The following is an 18,746-nucleotide window of genomic DNA, read 5'->3' on the forward strand; positions in this document are numbered from 1 at the left end:
CATTAGTGGCTTATGAGGATTGTCTAGGAACAACATGTCCTTCTGGTTCTTTTCTGTTTCCAGGGTCCAGCTGAGTATCTATCAAGCTCTAAATAAAACAGGTGTTGAATTGAAGAAAGAAAACCCCATCTGAACAAGCAAGACCAAACCAAGATTATGCATCAGGGTTTAAACTCCCCACTTAGAAAAACGAAATTGATCAAATTCAACAAAGTCAGTTTTATTTCCTGTAGTTTAATACGGGCTCAAAGCAGGCGACAAACAGGACAGGAAGGAGAGGATGGAAGCTGGCAGCAGCTTGGAGGTCTGCTTTCAAATCTGGAGTCCTCCCAGCAGGGGGAAAGGGTAGAGTTCTGGGACAGGATGAGGACTGCCGATGAAGAATCTTATGGGGCGCTGGAGACTGCTCACGGGGGAGGGGGCGAGGGGGGCAGGAAGGAGTTCAGGAGCTTGAACTAACTTGATGCGGAGGGAGGCGCCCCAAGCCGCAGCCACTCAGGTTTCCTGTCTTTCCAGCGCCCACACGGGCGGCAGGCTTGGGGAAGGGGGCGGGGGGTAGGGAAGGCAGGTCCGAAGCAGAGTGGGTGGAGTGGAGGGGAAGACCGAAGGAAATGAGACAACCTTTTCCTCCCACTGACTCGTGCTCCTGCAGGGTTTGTGGGGTTCGCCACGGCCGCCCGTAAGTGCCGAGGCCGGGACCCCGAACCCCACGCCCGGCTCGGCGGGTTCTTCACTGGGATTTCTGTCCGAGGTGCAAGTACCGGGCCCACGCCCTGGCCACAGCTTTGTCGCGTCCTCCCTTTTGTGATCGGCTCCCGTCCCGGCCTCGGCCCCCAGCACCCCGAACGCAGACCCCGGAAGTGCACGTCGGCGGCTCTCGTTAAGGTAAGCGGCGCCGGTGAGCGCGCTCAGGGCGCATTGGCGCCTGGCATCCCCAGCGGGCCCTGGCCTGCACCCAGCACCCCCTCTTCGAAGCACCCGGAGTACTTCTGACCTGAAGCCACTGTTTTGTTCCTGATCTCTGCCCAAGGTATTGCAGGCTGGGTCCCCTAGGGAACTCTGCTTCCCAACGCTTGCGCGCTCTCGCTCTCTCTCGCTCGCGCGCTCTCTCTCACTTTTCTGTTGCTTCCCTCGCCCCCTGCTTCTTTTTCTGGAGCCAGCTCTCCGTTCTCTGCCTTCTTAGAGCGAGTCTTTTCCAAATCTCGGCGCTTCTCTGTTCCTCTGCCTCTGGAACAAGGGGCTGAGCTCGCGGGCCCTGGACAGTGACTGGCTTTGACTCTGGCCTGCCAGGTGCAGACCTGGCCGAAATTTTCATGGCTCACGTTGAACTCATTTACCTGACTCCTTTCGAGGCACTCAGCTGGTCTCCTGCTTTCTGGGACCCCCCCAGGACCCCGAAATCAAAGCGGATTGGGGAATGAAATGGCCGTTGGCACCCCCTAAAGCCTCAAGGGGACGCTCTGCTAGCAGAGAGGGGCGCAGTCTGCTCCTTGCAGTTCTGTCTGGGGCTCTCAAGGGTTGGGGTGTGGGGATGGGGAGGAGACTAGATATGGGACGCCCTCGGAGCGGGGAGGTAATGAGATTGGCTCAGGAGGAGAGGAGAGCCGACCCCTTCGCGCTAGCTTGCATTTTGCTGTTATTAAACTCAGTTATCACATGAAGTCTCTGAGTAGGGAGTCCTATCCCTATTATACAAACAGGACAAAATGAGTTGCGCAGAGTTTAAGTAATGCGACCAGGGCCACACAGCTGGCAAGGTGCCCAGCCAAGATTTTGAAATCAGCTGGTTTGTACCACACAAACCACATCCAGCCCTACAGAGTGTTCCTCTATCCAGTCTGAGCAGGATCCCAACACCTACCACCTACTGCTGGTTCATACCACGGAGGACCAGGCTTTTTCCATTTTGAGTGTGTGTGTGTGTACACACACATATACATAGGTTGGGGAAAACATACAACAACTGACGTGTGGAAGTCCCTGGGCTAGGGATGGAACTGGCGCCATAGCAGCAACCCACTGTAGTGACAATGCAGTGTCCTTAACCTGCTTGGTCACAAGAGAACTCCTTGAGCAAATACATCTTGATTCTGTTCAAATCCAAATGATTTATTTAGTACCTACTATTCTCACAGTTCAGTAGCAAGGACTGAAATTTCACCTTTGAACATCAGTCTTTTATTCTCTCCCCATCATTCAGTCTTTCTCCAAATATGTAATTCTTCCCTAGAAGGCCGGCTTGAGCCTCACTCCCCACCAAAGGCAGTTTAGCTTGATGGCTAAGATCCCAGGCCCTGGAGTGGGACCACTGGTGTTTGAAATCCTTGATGAGGCCTTTCTGTGGCTGCATTTCCTGCGAAGTAAGGATGAGAGGATTTAAAGCAGTGGCTCTCAGCTAGGCTTGTGATTTCACCTCCCAATGACATCTGGAAATATCTTGAAACATTTTTTTTAACACGTTAGTGGGGAAGGATGATGTTCATCTCATGGGCGGAGACCAGGAATGCTGCTAAATAAACATCCTGTGATGCACAGGACAGCCCCCCCAAATAAAGAATTATCCCACCTAAAATGTTAGCAATGCTTGCTGAGCTTGAGAAACCTTAGTATAATGTATCAGTTGATGAAGAAGAGTGTTATTCCCAACTCTCATCTTCTTACTTGCTTCAGTTTGGATGATTATACCAGCCTCTGTTCCTACATTGTCCCTCATTGCAGTACAAGAATTTTGTTAAAACCACTGCAGGCCACTAACCTGCCTTATACCCATGTTGGTAAACTGCCCCCCTCCCTTCTGCCTGGTACTAACAGAAGGGACAGGAATCTGCCCATGTTTTACAAGCACTGAAGGTAGATCCTGTGCATATTAAAGTTTGAGAATCACTGTCTTACAGAATAAAATCTAGCCTTGGACGTTGACATACATGCCTGTACATTGGCCTCAACTAACCTTCCCAGCCTCACCATTTGACACTTCCTGTAGGTACTTGCCATACCACCCAACTCACTATTCTCCTGGTATTCTAGGTCTTGGCTTTTTTTTTTTTTTTCTTTTTAGGGCCGCACCCATGGCATATGGAGGTTCCCAGGCTAGAGGTCCAATTGGAGCTACAGATGCCAGCTTATGCTACAGCCATAACAACACCAGATCCGAGCTGCGTCTGCAAACTACACCACAGCTCACGGCAATGCTGCATCCTTAACCCACTGAGCAAGGCCAGGGATAGAACCTACAACCTCACGGTTCTTAGTTGGATTCGTTTCCGCTGAGCCATGACAGGAACTCCACTTTTTTTTTTTTTTTTTTCAATCTTTTTAGGGCCATACCCACAGCATATGGAGTTTCCCAGGCTTGGGTCAAATCAGACCTGCACCTGCCAGCCTATGCCACAGCCGCAGCAACACCAACACCAGATTCCAGCCATGTCTGTGACCCACACCACAGCTCATGCACGGCAACACCAGATCCCCAACCCACTGAGGGAGGCCAGGGATTGAACCTGCATCCTCATGGATACTAGTCAGCTTCATTTCTCGCTAAGCCACGACGGGAACTCCTAGGTCTTGACTTTTTAGAATACATTTCTTCCTCCATGGCTGGCAAATTCTTCATCATTCTTTGAGACTAGAGCTCAAGTGCCCTGCTGGGTGACACATCCTTCAGTTCCCAAAGATGGGTGGGTTCTTCCTCCCCTTTTTTTCTTTCAGTGTATTTCTCTTGTAGTATTTCCTACTCTGTATAGTCATCTATTTTTCATCCCCTCCCTGGTTTCTGTATACCTGGAGCCTAACTCAGTGCTGTGCTCACAGTGGTGGTTATGCTTGCAGACTTTGGAATCAGGCTGCCTGTGTTCAAATCCCAGCTCTGCCACTTATTAACTCTGTGACCTTGAGCATGTTGACTCAGTCTCTCAAAGCTTTATTAATAAAATAGGAAGAAATAGTCTGCCCTCTCTTCAGACAAGTGTGACAAACCAATTATTCCTCTTAATACTGAATGCCTGCTCTGTGCCAGGACAAGGTTCAAGTTTAGCATTTTGTATTGTTACTCATTTAAACTTTATGAGGACTGTATTAGGTTAGTACTGACATTACCCTGTTTTCCAGGCAAAGAGATGGAGGCACAGAGAGGCTAAGCAGTTTTCTCAAAGTCACACAGCTAATGAGTGGTAAGCCAGGATTCACTTAGACATCTCGACTGGAAAACACATACTCTTCACACTATGTAAGCAAAGGGATTAAACCAATGTTCCATGTATATTAAGTGCTCTGTAAACATGAGCTGGGGTTTGTTGTGTACTTTTTTTTTTTTGTCTTTTTGCCTTTTCCAGGGCCACTCCTGCGGCATATGGACGTTCCCAGGCTAGGGGTCGAATCGGAGCTGTAGCCACAGCCAACTTGGGATCCGAGCCACATCTGCGACCTGCACCACAGCTCACGGCAACGCCGGATCCTTAACCCACTGAGCAAGGGCAGGGATTGAACCTGCAACCTCATGGTTCCTAGTCAGATTCGTTAACCGCTGCACCACAACGGGAACTCCCTGTTGTGTACGTTAATAAGAGTCAAAGTCCATTGGGTTTTTCAGCTGCACCACACTTGTGATCTAAGACTGTGCCATTGTTTTTTACAACTCCTGTTCCTTTCCTCTCCTCCTTGCCCCTAAACCAGTCTCAGAGGAATAGGACATTGGGGTCAGTCTTCTACCACACTTCAAGGTCAGCACCAATGAACTTGATGCTAAATGGAGCCTTAAGTGTGCCTGGTCAGGGTCAGAACAGTATTAATTTACTCTTTGGGGATGGACCCATGGAGCCAACATGCCAACCTGCAAGGCCTGGGTCAGGAGCTAGCTGACTGCAGCTTTGTCCTTTCTAAGCATGTGCTAAGTTTCTCTTGACTTGAAGAGAGAGGAGGGTGTGGGATGGGTGGAGAGAAACTCAATTGATCAGGTCTGTTTTACATAAAATCCAGCATGTGACCCAGCAGATCAGCTGTCAGGACTGATACGTTTCACATTCACAGCTGCAGTCCTTCTCTTTGATCCCAAAGCCTTTTGCTAAAGCTTATCACGGGTGATGGATACTTCTGCTTGTTGATTGGACAATTGTTATAGATGTGTCTATAGGTCATTCCTGGGAGTTCCCATCGTGGCTCAGTGGAAATGAATCTGACTAGTATCTGTGAGGATGCAGGTTTGATCCTGGGCCTCACTCATCGGGTTAAGGATCTGACATTGTCGTGAACTGTAGTGTAGGTAGGTCTAAGATGTGGCTCGGACCTGGCACTGCTGTGGCTGTGGCTGTGGCTAGCAGCTACAGCTCCAACATGACCCCTAGCTTGGGAACCTTCATATGCCACATGTGCAGCCCTAAAAAAATAAAAAATAAAAAAGACCGAAAAAATAAAGGTCATTCCTAGACTTCACTTTTTTTTTTTTTTAACCACTGATTTCCCTTAGCTTGTAGGAGACACTTACTGATACCTGAGTGAATGGATGCCCTGCCGTGAAAGTCGCAACCTGACCCTTCAGATGCTCACAGCCTGAATGGGGAGATAGACAAGAAAACCAGCACAGCACAGTGGAACACAGTGCAGTAGTTCTGCAATAGAGAAGATACAGGTGCAGGGGAAGATTCAATCCAGCCAGGGGTCAGGAAACAGAGGCAGTGAGAAGGGAGGTCTCTTGTGAGGAGCATCCTTCCTCCAGGAAAAGTGGTCCTGTGGATGGTGCCTAGTGGTCAGTTATAATGGGAACACCTGGGGTGGGTGTCGGAATTCGTGTTAAGGGCTTTATATGCCTTTATTGCATCGATCCTCACAGCTACTTTCCGAGGTTGGTATTACAGAAGGAATCAGAATCCCACCCACAGCCGAAAGGCAGATCTGGAATCAGATCCAGGCCACCAGACTCTGAACTCTTCACCATTGTTCCAGGCAGTGTTGAGATGGTCACAGAAAATCCAGTTTTCAGAAAGAAAAGTACGGGTGTGTGGGTTGCTGTGGTCCTGATGGAAATGGCCACTTCCTCCACGTTTTCCCCAATTCCTCTCTCCCCTGCCTGATGTCTGAGACCTTGCCCTGTTAGAACACAGAAACAGTTAGAAGCTCTCTGTTCTAGGGACTAGCACCCCACTCTTCCTCCCCTTGCCCTCTCCCTTGGTCACTCGCACTTTGTCTTCCAAGGTAAGAAGAGGCAGATTTGCCGCTGAGCAGAAAAATAACCATACATTTTTGAAGGAAAGAAGGCTTTTTCCAAAAACCCACTGTTATCTAAGCCTCTCCCCTTTGCTCTGTGCCCTCCTGCCTGTGTCACTCAGATGGTCAGTGGCAGGAGGGATCTGACTTCAGGGGATCTTGTTTCTTTATTATTTATTTATTTATTTTTTTGTCTTTTTGCCTTTTCTAGGGCCGCTCCTGCGGCATATGGAGGCTCCCAGGCTAGGGGTCTAATCAGAGCTCTAGCTGCTGGCCTATGCCAGAGCCATAGCAACGCGGGATCCGAGCCGCGTCTGTGACCTACACCACAGCTCACGCCGGATCCTTAACCCACTGAGCGAGGCCAGGGATCGAACCTGCAACCTCATGGTTCCTAGTTGGATTCCGTAACCACTGAGCCACGATGGGAACTCCCAGGGGATCTTGTTTCTGCACAGGGCCCCCTGATCAACAGGGCCACCTAAACCCGTTTTATCCTAGGGACCTACACACATACAGCTGACTTGTCCTTTTACTTGTGTGTCTTGACAAGACAGGCCACAGCAGCCCATGAGAAGGGGCTTTCGGAAAGGGCTTCTTCTTGGAAGACTCACGCATTACTTTCGTGACGCTCCTGTCCTGTGTTCCACTTGACTGAGCAGCCTCTGACATTAGTTTCCTTCCTTGCTGAAGTGCACTTTGAGGACCTCCTCAAATACACTTTTGAAAATACAAAAGGCAGTGACTTGGACATTCAGAGACTGGAAAAGACCCACATGAAAGTGAAGCGGGTTCCTGCAGATGGCCTTGTGTGCTCACAGAGATAGCTTGGTGGTCTTAGTTCGCGTGCCTGGCTCAAGATGTCAGCGTTTACCCCACCCTTGTGTGCCCGTCGGATTTCTAGGCCCTGGGGATGCAGAGATGAACAAGATACTCTTCCTGCCCAAGAACCTCAGGAACCCTGCACAGAGACAGGAGAATCAGAGGTAGTAATGTAGCATTCTGCTGTCCCTCCCTCCCATCAAAGTAAGTTCTCTGAAAGCAAGACATGTCTTCTTGATTCCTAAATCACTAGAGCCCTTGAACTCTGGCATGGTATAGGTGCTCAATCAATTAATGACTGTTGTGCCACTCTAAAATCCAGTGGTAGAGGCAATCACAGGGTGCTGGGTGTCCAGAGGAGGGACACCCAGCTTGGATAGCCCGTGAGTCTGGGAGCTTCTGAGAGGCTAAGATGGAGGCACCCAGGCCTACGAGAAGAGAGGGGCATCATAGGCAGAGGGACCAGAGAGAAGTAGAGCATGGCCAGGTGAGCAGGGAGGGTGTGCTCCAAGACAGGAAGAAATCAAGGTGTGGTTGGAGAAGAGGGAGGCAGATCCCTAAATGGGCAAAGTGGCACACCAGGAAAAGCCTGGCTGAAGAATCTGAATTTTATTCTGAAAGCCCTGGGGAGCTACTACGGATTTCACACAGAGGAGAGACTGGGTCATAGTTTCATTGCAAAAATAGACTCCTCTGGCACGAGAGTAGCTCTTGGAGAGGAATAAGGCAGGTGGCAGGAGACCAGCCAGGACACCGTTGCAGTTTGGAGAGCAGAAAAGTCGTGGGCTTTGGAGTCAGACGGACCTCAGGCTGCATTCCATCCCTACAAGGTCTTGGTATAACTTCGGCTGTTTATTAGGTGCCTCTGAGCTTCTTTCTCGTCTGAAAACAGGGATGGATGCTTCCCTCTCTTATGGATGGATGGCTGTCAAGATTATGGACAATCAAATATATAAAGTGTCTACTACAGGGATTGATCCATAATTCGTGTCTGATAATAGTGGTGAATATTATTTTTAATATTATTGTTACTCATCATCTAGGTGAAAAAAAAAAAAAACAAAAATGAGGCTCTGTCTAAGACACCGGTAATAGGGGTGGAGAATTGGGCACAGACTCAAGAAATATTTTGGCAATAAAGCTGACACAATTTGGTGATTGATTGTGTGGGAGAGTCATCTAGGATGACTCTGGGATTTTGGCCTGGGGAACCAAGAGTGAGAATAATGAGGCTACTCATTAGGTACGGTTATGAATGTGGAGAAGGAGGAGGAGAAGCATTTGCAGGAAAAGATGATGAGCTCAGTTTCAGACAAACTGAATTTGAAGCATCTTAGGGATGGCTAGGGAGACATGTCCAGTGGGAAAATGGAGAGAAGTCCTAAAGGGCAAACTTTTTTTTTTGCTTTTAGGGCCCCACCCATGGCATATGGAAGTTCCCAGGCTAGAGGATGAATCAGAGCCAGCTGCTGGCCTACACCACAGCCACAGTAATGAGGGATTCAAGTGAGCCACATCTGCGACCTCTACCACAGCTTACGGCAACACCAGATCCTTAACCCACTGAGCAAGGCCATGGATCAAACCTGCATCCTCATGGATCCTAGTTGGATTTATTTCCCCTGCACCACAATGGGAACTCCTTAAAGGGCAAACTTTCAATAAGAGGTAATGACGACATGGTGTTCAAGGCGAGTATAGAGCATGGGGAAGAGAAATTACAGTGGCTGATGCTTATCAAGTGTGTACGGTGAGTTCTAAATACTTTAAATGTGTTAATGCCCTGAATAACCATTGTCAGAAAGGACTATTATTATACCCATTTTATGGATGAATAAACTGAGGCACAAGGATGGTAAGTACCTTGTCCAAGGTCATGTATACATCAGCTATAAGTAATGGATCTAGGGTTTTAGCCAAGGCAGTCAGGATTCCGGGCTTGTGCTATTAATATCTTTGCCAGACTGCGCCTGAGAGTTGGGGGCCTAGGGTGCAACACCAGAAGGAAAGGCTCTAAGCAACAGGCACAGGGGCAGGCAGAAAAGTAGGAGGAAATGGGAGACTGGAATATAGGAGCGTTTTCAGGAGGGAGGAATTAATAGCATTAAATTATGTGAAAATCTACTAAGAAAAGAAATGAACTATCCATGGATTTGGGAATTAGGAAGCTACTGATGACTTGGTGAGGGGAGTTTGAAGGATGAGACAGGTGGAGAAACAAATGCAAAGTGGGGAGATAGAGATGCCAAGCATAGGCAGTTCTTTTTTTTTTTTTTTTTTTTTTCTGATGGCTGCACCTGTAGCATATGGAAGTTTCCGGGCCAGGGTCTGAATCTGAGCTGCAGCTGCAACCCAAGCCACAGCTGCAGCAATGCTGGATCCTTAACCCACTGCACCAGGCCAGGGATTGAACCCACACTTTTGTAGAGACCTGAGCCATTGCAGTAAAATTCTTAACCCACTGCACCACAATGGGAACTCTTTTTTTTTTTTTTTTTTTAAGGCATGGGAAATTCTTTCCTGAAGCTTGGCTTTAAAATAACAAGAGAGAGAAGATGGCAACTAGAGGTATTAGGTAGAGGGAATATTTTAGAAATGGAAAAGACCTGTCAATATATAGGGGGAGGGAAGGAGCCAGAGGAGGCCCCGTAGAGTGGCCACAAAGACACTGTGCACCCTAGGAAAAGTATCTCTATGTTCATTTTCTCTTTTACGTGGATTTTTATTTTTTCTTCCCATGTTCCAGACAGCTTTTGTGTTGATGATTAGAAGTCACTAAATAAGCCACTGAGATGTGTTTTAGATCTTCAGCTTTTTTTTTTCAATTAAAAAACGTTTAGAAGTTCCTTTGTGGCTCAGTGGTTAATGAACCTGACTAAGAACCATGAGGATGTGGGTTTGATCTCTGGCCTCACTCAGTGGGTTAAGGAGCTGGCGTTGCCATGAGCTGCGGTATAGGTCGCAAATGCGGTGGCTTGGATCCCATGTTTCTGTCGCTGTGGCATAGGCCGGCAGCTGTAGCTCTGATTCTGCACCTAGCCTGGGAACTTCCACATGCCTCCGGTTTGGCCCTAAAAAAAAAAAAAGTTGGGGGGGGGGTGGTTTGGCCACAGCTACAGGATGCAGAAGTTCCAGGGACAGGGATCAAACCTGTGCCACAGCAGAACTGTGCCCTATCAGCTTTTATTAGGTGGCCTAGGGAAAATTTCTTTCACAATGCCCGATGGTGAATCATCATCACATGTTGTTAAATCCAGACCTAGCAAATTGATGTACAGTGCATCATCTATTGGATTTATCTTTGGAATAGTCTCTGAGAGAGCACAATGTGCTTGGTCTCCCCATCATGAATGGGGAATTGGTATCTGCTCTGTAGACACCAGAGTCGTAAAAATGATGAGTAGTCCAAAGCCTTGAGAAGAAGGATGTGACTCAGAGCACAGTGGGTGAGAAGAAGGGAGGAGACACTTTTTTTTTTTTTTTTTTTGCTATGCCCACGGCATGTGAAAGTTCCCAGACCAGGGATTGAACCCATGCCATAGCTGTAACCAGAGCCACAGCAGTGACAACACCAGATTCTTTTTTTTTTTTTTTCTTTTTTGGCTGCACCAGCAACATATGGAAATTCCTGGGCCAGGGATCAAGTCTGACCCAGAGCTTTGACCTATACCACAGCAGCAGCAAAGCTGGGTCCTAACCCACTGCACGAGGCCTGGGATCAAACTGGCACCTCTACAGAGACAAAGTGGATCATTCACCCCTTACACCACAGTGGGAACTCTGACAACACCAGGGATCTCTGAGGGGACACTGATTTTTGAACTGGACATGAGATATGTGATCCTGTGAGCAGACAGAAAGATGTTTGGAGATTAAGATAAATCGACAGAGAGTTGCTTGGATTTTATAGGAAATGGAAAGCACGTTTTATAAGGAGTTTTGCTTGGGCGACAGTCCTGTGCTTCGAATGAATCTAGATGAGTTGGCTGCTGTCATATACGTTCTTAATAGTGCAAAAGACTGGCCTTTCCTTATGAATGATTTGTTACCAGTTTTAAAGGACCAGCAGACATGAGCAGATGTATTTATCTAGATCCAAAGACAATCTCTGTGTTCTAATACACAGGATTCTTTTTGTTCAGAGGCAGAGGTAGATGTCACAGGGGGTTAAAAGTTAGACTTAAATGAGAAATTCAGCTTTGCCTTGGTTCATGGCACTGATAGCCCTGAGACTCCAGGCTAGAACTGGGGTCTGGCTGCCAACTTAATACATTTGCCTTGGTTGAAATGGTGTCTTGGAAACATCTCAGTGAAATGCACACACACACCTCCACAGAAGGCCTTTGTAGATGGGGCTCTCTCCCAAATGACACTGTCCAGAACCAGAGAGTCCACATAAGAAATAGCCTTGGAATTTTTCTTTTCACATGAATCAGCCACTCAACTGAATTATTTTGCTTGATCTTGAGCTTCAGGTAGTAGGAAAATTGAACAGTACAACTTTTGGTTGTATTTTGACATATGTCATATTTTGAGCTTGAAGATTCCCTTGATACTGGAGTCAAAGAAGGATCATTTCAGCCTAACTGCCCCCTCAACCCTTCCCACCTAGGTCTCTTACCTGGATATGGGCATGGTATGGAGAGCCTTTAGCTGGGGATAGGTTTGCAGCACAGACAGGACATTCTCCTTAAGGGCAGAGGGAAGAAGTTGCAGTAGTCTTGTCTGCCTTTCCTTCCTAGACAAGGAGTAGAGGATGTCCTTCTCCAGGAGGGCATGGCTGAGATGCTGTATGGTTCAGAGAAAATCTGGACTCAATGAGAGACACCTGCATGTGGCCTTATTCCAGTGCCGGATCTGAATTTTCTCTCATGGGAAAGGGCTATGTAATCGTTCCACACAGATTCTAAGAACAAGTGAATAGGGCCATATGCAGGTTCCAAGTATCCACACCAAAGCTTTTAGTGGTGCTTATGCCTGTCCAACCTTCCGGACCATGGGAGTGCTGGAAGGGTCTGAGAGGCAGCATCTGGTGTGCTCAGAAACTAACAGCTTTGATTCCTTAGATGATTGCATTGGTGTTTGATTCATTAGAAATTTTTTTTTCACTTATCCAATCATTCATTCATTCAAAAAAATTGGCTGGTTCCAGGCTGTGTGATGGTAATGCCAACAATCTTTGTGCTTACCTTCTTGGAGCTCACTGTTTTTAGGAGACAGACATAGAAGAAATAAATACACAAAGAAATACATGATTAGAAATTATTGTAAGTGCTCTTCTGGAAAGAAACAGGGTGATCCAGGAGGAAAAGAGAAGACAGTTTAGCTTGGGGGTGTCAAATGAGAAAGATAAATATGAAGAAGACCTATATCTACTGAATACGGTGGGCCATGTATTGGTGAGATACTCTTTCCAAGAACTGAGGGGGCAGTTCTATGAAGAGATATTCAAGAGGAATCTAAAGACTAGGTAGAAGTTTTGTTTTGTTTTGTTTAATGGGGAAATAAAACAGAGTTCTCACAGTGTAAGAGAAACCGATGTGTTTGGAGGACCCTCATTCAGCAAAGAGTTTAGGCTGCAAGTAGGGGCATAGGGAGAGCTAGATGAGCCAGGAAAGATTAGTAAGAGACAACTAACCCAGCGTAGACTTTATCTTTGGAGGCAAGTCAGTGGAGGGAATGATGAGTTGCCAAGGGGAATGTTCTAGAATAAGTTACTAAGGGTGCAGCAAACTTTTTCTGTAAAGGACCAAATATTAAATATTTTAAGCTTTGTAGGCCATACAGTTTCTGTTGCAACTTCTTATCTCTGCCACTATGATGCCAAGCAACCATAGATGATGCATAAACAAATGAGCGTGTCTCTGTTCCAGTACAACTTTGTTGACACAAACAGGCAGTAGACTTGATGTACCTGTGAGCTGTCATTTACCAATCCCGGCTCTAGAATTGTAATTCTAGGAACTCTCTGGACGTTGAACTGGAGGATGAGAGAATGGAGGCAGAGAGGCCACTTGGGAGCCATTGCTTAATTTAGGGGACCTAAGGGGAGACCATGAGGAAAAATGGTTTGTGACATAATCCTAGGTCAAAATAACAGACTATATAACCAATTTGATGGGAACATGTCTAGTTGTTTCTTTAATGCTCAAGGGACTGATTCTTCTAGAGAAGAAAAACAAAAAGATGGATATTCTGTGTTTGTGACTCAGAACCTTGTTTATATCCTGGGATGTCACCTGCTAGTCACAAAACGCAGTGTTGGTTGCATTATATACATTACCCCATTATTAAGCATATTCTTTTTTTTTTCTTTTTTTTTGTCTTTTTGCTATTTCCTGGGCCGCTCCTGCGGCATATGGAGGTTCCCAGGCTAGGGGTCCAATCAGAGCTGTAGCCACCGGCCTACGCCAGAGGCACAGCAACGCAGGATCCGAGCCGTGTCTGCAACCTACACCACAGCTCGACACTGCCGGATCCTTAACCCACTGAGCAAGGGCAGGGACCGAACGCGCAACCTCATGGTTCCTAGTCGGATTCATTAACCACTGTGCCACGACGGGAACTCCTATTAAGCATATTCTTAAGAATTCTTAAGAGTATTAAATTATATTTACTATCTTGCAAAATGAAGTTTGGAAATGCTAAGTTGTTTGTCCAGTCATGTCACTGGTAGATGGTGGAGCAGAATTGAACTCGGATCTGTTTTATTTTTTTTTTTTTTAATTACTCAGATGAATTTATCATACCTCTAGTTGTAAAATGATCATAACAATCCAATTTTCAAAGCTTGTGCCATTCCTAATATGTCTTCTCCCTACCTAGAAGGGTATGGCATGAAGCCCCCTCCATATGCCTAAGCATTTCTCTCCTCTCTCTTCTCTCTGTCCCTGCTAAGACCCACTCAGCCCTTTAAGGTTCTCAATTAGCCTCTGGCATAGCAACGACTGGAGCTGTGCTTTAGCTGCAAAAACTGTTAGAGGTGAGATTATTTTTCCATGTTCGACAAAGGACATAACCGCAGAAGCCAGACCTCAACTTGTAGCTCTAACCTGATGATTTATGCATGTTACAGTTTGGAGACGACAGTGTGGTATTCGTTATGGATTAGGGAATTTGCCTTATTCACTGCCTAGTCACGCAAGAGATGTTGGCTGGATTTAAGTAATAATATCTGATAAGGGGAGACTCGTAGGTTCAAACCCTGGAGATCAAGATCAGCCTTTGGAAGGACAAGCTTGACAGTTATGGTCAAGAAAATTGATTCAGTTACCATTCTCCCTCAGGTTGTCTAGTAATCCCAGTGATCATTACTTTAGTGCCTTGTCCAGGTTCAGTAAGAAGCAGTGTCTGCATCAAATATTTTTTTCTTTTTCTTTTTTTTTTTTTTTTTTTGGCCATTTCTAGGGTTGCCCCCGTGGCATATGGAGGTTCCCAGGCTAGGGGTCTAGTCGGAGCTGTAGCTGCCGGCCTACGCCAGAGCCACAGCAACAGCGGGATCCAAGCCACGTCTTGGAGCTACACCACAGCTCACGGCAATGCCGGATCCCTAACCCACTGAGTAAGGCCAGAAATCGAACCCACAACCTCATGATTCCTAGTCGGATTCACTAAACACTGAGCCACAACGGGAACTCCTGCATCAAATATTTCTAACAGGACTTTAGAGACAGAGAAATATCTGAGAACAACTGATTTATATAATGGATATAGCAGTCCTTTTAGTGAGACCTATTGGAGAGAGTTGGGTCACCTGGTACATGGAATGACAAAGAGACCTGTGATTGAATTGAATCAATCATACAACCCACACCTTGGGCCAGGGAGGGTGGACACACAAACAAAAATGGGCACAGACTTCCCTTGTGGCCTACAGCAGAACTATGCTGCATTGTCACTGCTATGGCTCTGGTTCGATCCCTGGCTCTGGAATTTCCATGTGCCATGGGTGCAACCAAAAATGAAAACGAAAACAAAAGTGGGGCTCTTCCAGCAATGGGGAAGGAGGAGTGCCTGTTGGAGAGAAATGCCAATGTCTGCCACAGTTGTTGATCTGTTTTGACCACCCAGCCTGTATTAGTTTTATAGGGCTGCCAAAACAAACTGGATGGCCTATAACAACAGAAATTTATTGTCTTACAGTTGGGGAGGCCAGAAAAGGTATCGACAGGACCACGATCCCTCTGAAGACACCAGGGAAGCATCTGTCTAGGTTTCTCTCCTGGCTTCTGGGAGCCTTGGGCATTTCTGTCTACTCCCTGTGTCTCTTCACTTTGTCTTCCCTCTGTGCATCTCTGTGTCCAACTTTACCCTTTTTCAATATGACACTATTTTTTTTTTCTTTTTTTGTCTTTTAGGGCCGCACCCATAGCATATGGAGGTTCTCAGGCTAGGGGTCTAATCAGAGCTGCAGTTGCCGGCCTACACCACAGCCACAGCAACACCGGATCCGAGCCGCATCTGTGACCTACACCACAGCTCACGGCAATGCCGGAACCTTAACCCACTGAGCGAGGCCAGGGAGCGAACCCGCAACCTCATGGTTCCTAGTCGGATTCGTTTCCACTGCACCATGACGGGAACTCTGTCACCAGTCATACTGAAGGGCCCACCCTAATGACCTCATTTGAATTTGGTTAAATCAATAAAGACCCTATTTCCAAATAAGGTCACATTCTGAGATTTCACCAGGTCTTTTTTGAGGGACACAGTTCAACATGTGAATTGTGAATTCAACAGCCTTTTTTTAAGGAGCATTCAGGATGCCTTCCTCATACCAAGGGGATCGAGTTGGTCTACTCCGAGGTATCTCCATCTGTAGTCATTTTCCTGTTCATTTACTCTATGTGCTGCTTAGAACAGAGGCATTCTGTTTTGATTTACTTCTACTTTATTATATTTCACATGGTTTCTCAGCCTCTGCACTAGGCTGTACTCTTTGCATTTGTCCTTCCAGCTTCTCCTTGCCTTACTTTGAACGTTGCTCATGCAGTTAACAGTGAGTGTTCAGGTAACAGTACATGTTGTGTTCCTGCTGCATTCCAGGCACTGTGCAAAGAGGATGTAAGGATAAAAAAAGGTGAAAAAGACAATCTCCGGTCTCAGGGAGTTCTCAGGGGAGGCAAATATGTGAAACAACTGAAGAGTGTCTCTCTTCAGTTGTTTCACACTCTTTGCTGATAGGTGTGCAGATTCTAAATACTGTGCTATCTGCAGCATAGCATCCTTCTTGGCTCCCTTGTGCTGACAGGAGGGTCCACACTCCCTGGCGTAGCCCCCGGGCCACTTCAACAGCTTCATCTTTTGCCGCTCCTTTCCTTTCATTTTGTGCTTCACCCCTTTTGACCCACCTGCTTTCCCCCAACGTCATAGTTTTCCATCTCAAATCTTGTCTTTCTTCATGAAAGCTGTCTCTCTTGGAATGTGTTCTTCCTCCGCCATCCTTAGCTCTTATCCAGATGATTAATTCCTGTTTCTTCTTTGAAACTCATCTCTGGGGCTTCCTCTTCCAGGGAGCTGACTATGCCCCCCCCCCCCCCCCGCCCCTTCATTCCCTGTGCTTCCCTTTGGAAACAGACCTCCTTTCCCACCAAAGAGACACTGACCAAGGCTTAGTTGTCTCTGTAACTGCAGTACTAGTAATGTGCCTGTGTTAATAGGTGCTTTATCAATAAATGAGTGAATGAATGAATGATTCCTAGACGGTGCTTTGCGTCCGCTTTCCAGGCTGCACTTGTTCTGTGGCCTCTTTCCCTCAAAATCGTGTCTGGTCACTACTATTTTTCTACCACAAGACCAGAGACCTTCCTGCTCATGGCATTCTTTTCAGTATGCTGACACATCAGCTATGCTGACCCAGATGGTCAGTGGATACATTTGGCTGCCTATTGACGGCCATCTCTTTGATCTGCCTTGCTTTGCACAAAGAAAGTCCTCCTTACTTGCCTGCGGGAAGACGGTTCTTGTGGGAAAAGCAAAACTTCCCCAATGGGCTTCTCTGTATCTCCATTTCCAGAGTTTCCCCCTCTCCCAGTTCCAGAGCAAAGGACATACCATTTCTGCTATATAGATTATTATTAACAGGTTATTTTTTTTTTGAGCCCCAAGTTTATATCTGGGACTATGCTTGAATGCACATTAACTCTTATCTAGTTCCTGCCATTCTAATAAAAGACCTATTTCTTTAACCCTTCCTGTTGAATATATCAGGTTTCTCCTATGTATTGAATAACACGACTTTCAATTTTTTTTGAGCATTATTACTTTTCAAATGAAACCTTATGTGGAATACCAATGAATAAAAGAGAAGAAACTATAAACTTTTGTTTTATATATAATACACACACACACACACAAACATGTATATACACACACATATATACATATATACATATATGCACATATATAGTCTCTGATAATTCTAGTTTATAACATGTAGTTAATTAGTGAAAACAATGAGACTGTTAGGATGAATACGAAAATTTTAAGGGTTTGGGATGACAGTTGCAGGCTTATAGCCTCTTTGCTGTTGATGCGTCCCTGTATTTTGTATTTGTTGTACAGTTTTGAGAAAATTATGACAGCCAGACATCCAGGGTGCTCTGGCTCCTTGCCCCACTCCTCCCAGCTAGGATCAGCCCCACCTTGGTATGCCCACACCTAGGCAGTAAATACTTAAGAGGGTCCTTTGACCTCATAGATATGGGGGCGTCATTCCTGAAAGGACAGCCTAGGGGCAGATCATGAAAAGCTTTCTGTCCATCTTCAAACCATGTGCTCTTCTTCACAGGACCAGTTTTGTTTGTCTTCTTTTCAAATTCCTGTCCCCTTTCTTATGTTATCACTTACATAGGCCCTCCTGGAAGAGAAACCCCTGCTCCCAGGCTGGTGCCAAGGTCTTGATATCCATGGATAGAACCCAGAGGCTGAAAGCTAGTCTAAAGATAGCTTCCTGATTTTCTATCTGTTCCACCAGCAGAGGGGATTCTGGTTGCTGACCATTTTTTAAGACCCATAGGGTTGGATTAACTCTTCTGTCTGCACGGTCAAGTCCTCAGTACCTGTTTTATCCTTAGGGATGGGCCCTGGCTCTCTCCCCATTTTTTTTTTTTTGTTGTTGTTGTCTTTTTCTCCTTTTAGGGCCACACCTGACCTAAAGGAGGTTCTCAGGCTAGGGGTCTAATCAGAGCTGTAGCCGCCGGCCTACACCACAACCACAGCAACACCAGATCCAAGCCGCGTCTGCAACCTACACCACAGCTCACGGCAATGCCGGATCCTTAACCCACTGAGTGAGGCCAGGGAGTGAACCCACAACCTCCTGGTTCCTAGTCGGATTCGTTTCTGCTGCACCATGACAGGAACTCCATCTCCCTACTTCTTGACGCTACTTCCAAGTCCAGCACCAACCTTACCATTGACTCCCAGGAAATGTGAAGTGTCCAAGGTGCGCCCAGCACACCCTGCACCTTGCACCCATCTGGACTTTTTATGAAAGCGCCTTGCATCCTGCTTCCCAAATTTTGGACACTCTTTTAGATTCTCATGCCTCCCTCTCTTCTACCCTTGTTGTCCTCCCACTGTTGGACACTGGACTTTCATGCTGGTGCTCTTTCCTGTCTAGGTTGTTTTTGCTGTTGGTTGTTCCTAGGTTCTGACAGTGACAGCATCCATTTCCATGGGCTCGTCCTTTGTGTTTATGGTTTGGGGACTGCAGAAATAAACTG

At 46.5% G+C, this 18,746-nt stretch overlaps 1 protein-coding gene across 2 annotated transcripts in view; it reads left to right on the forward strand.

Moving 5' to 3' along the window:
- The first annotated feature begins 753 nt into the window (after positions 1-753).
- EVA1A (eva-1 homolog A, regulator of programmed cell death) overlaps positions 754-18,746 on the forward strand; it is a 50,076-nt gene continuing 32,083 nt past the window's right edge. Inside the window, exons 1-2 of one of the 2 annotated variants that reach the window (XM_047781668.1) lie at positions 824-885; positions 15,163-15,180. The gene's annotated coding sequence lies outside the window, so the exon portion shown is untranslated. Of the gene's footprint in view, positions 886-15,162; positions 15,181-18,746 lie in introns of both variants that reach the window. The other variant, XM_047781667.1, reaches the window with a different exon arrangement.

This window comes from Phacochoerus africanus, chromosome 5 (assembly GCF_016906955.1).
Source record: "Phacochoerus africanus isolate WHEZ1 chromosome 5, ROS_Pafr_v1, whole genome shotgun sequence".
NCBI classification, from domain to species: Eukaryota; Metazoa; Chordata; class Mammalia; order Artiodactyla; family Suidae; genus Phacochoerus; species Phacochoerus africanus.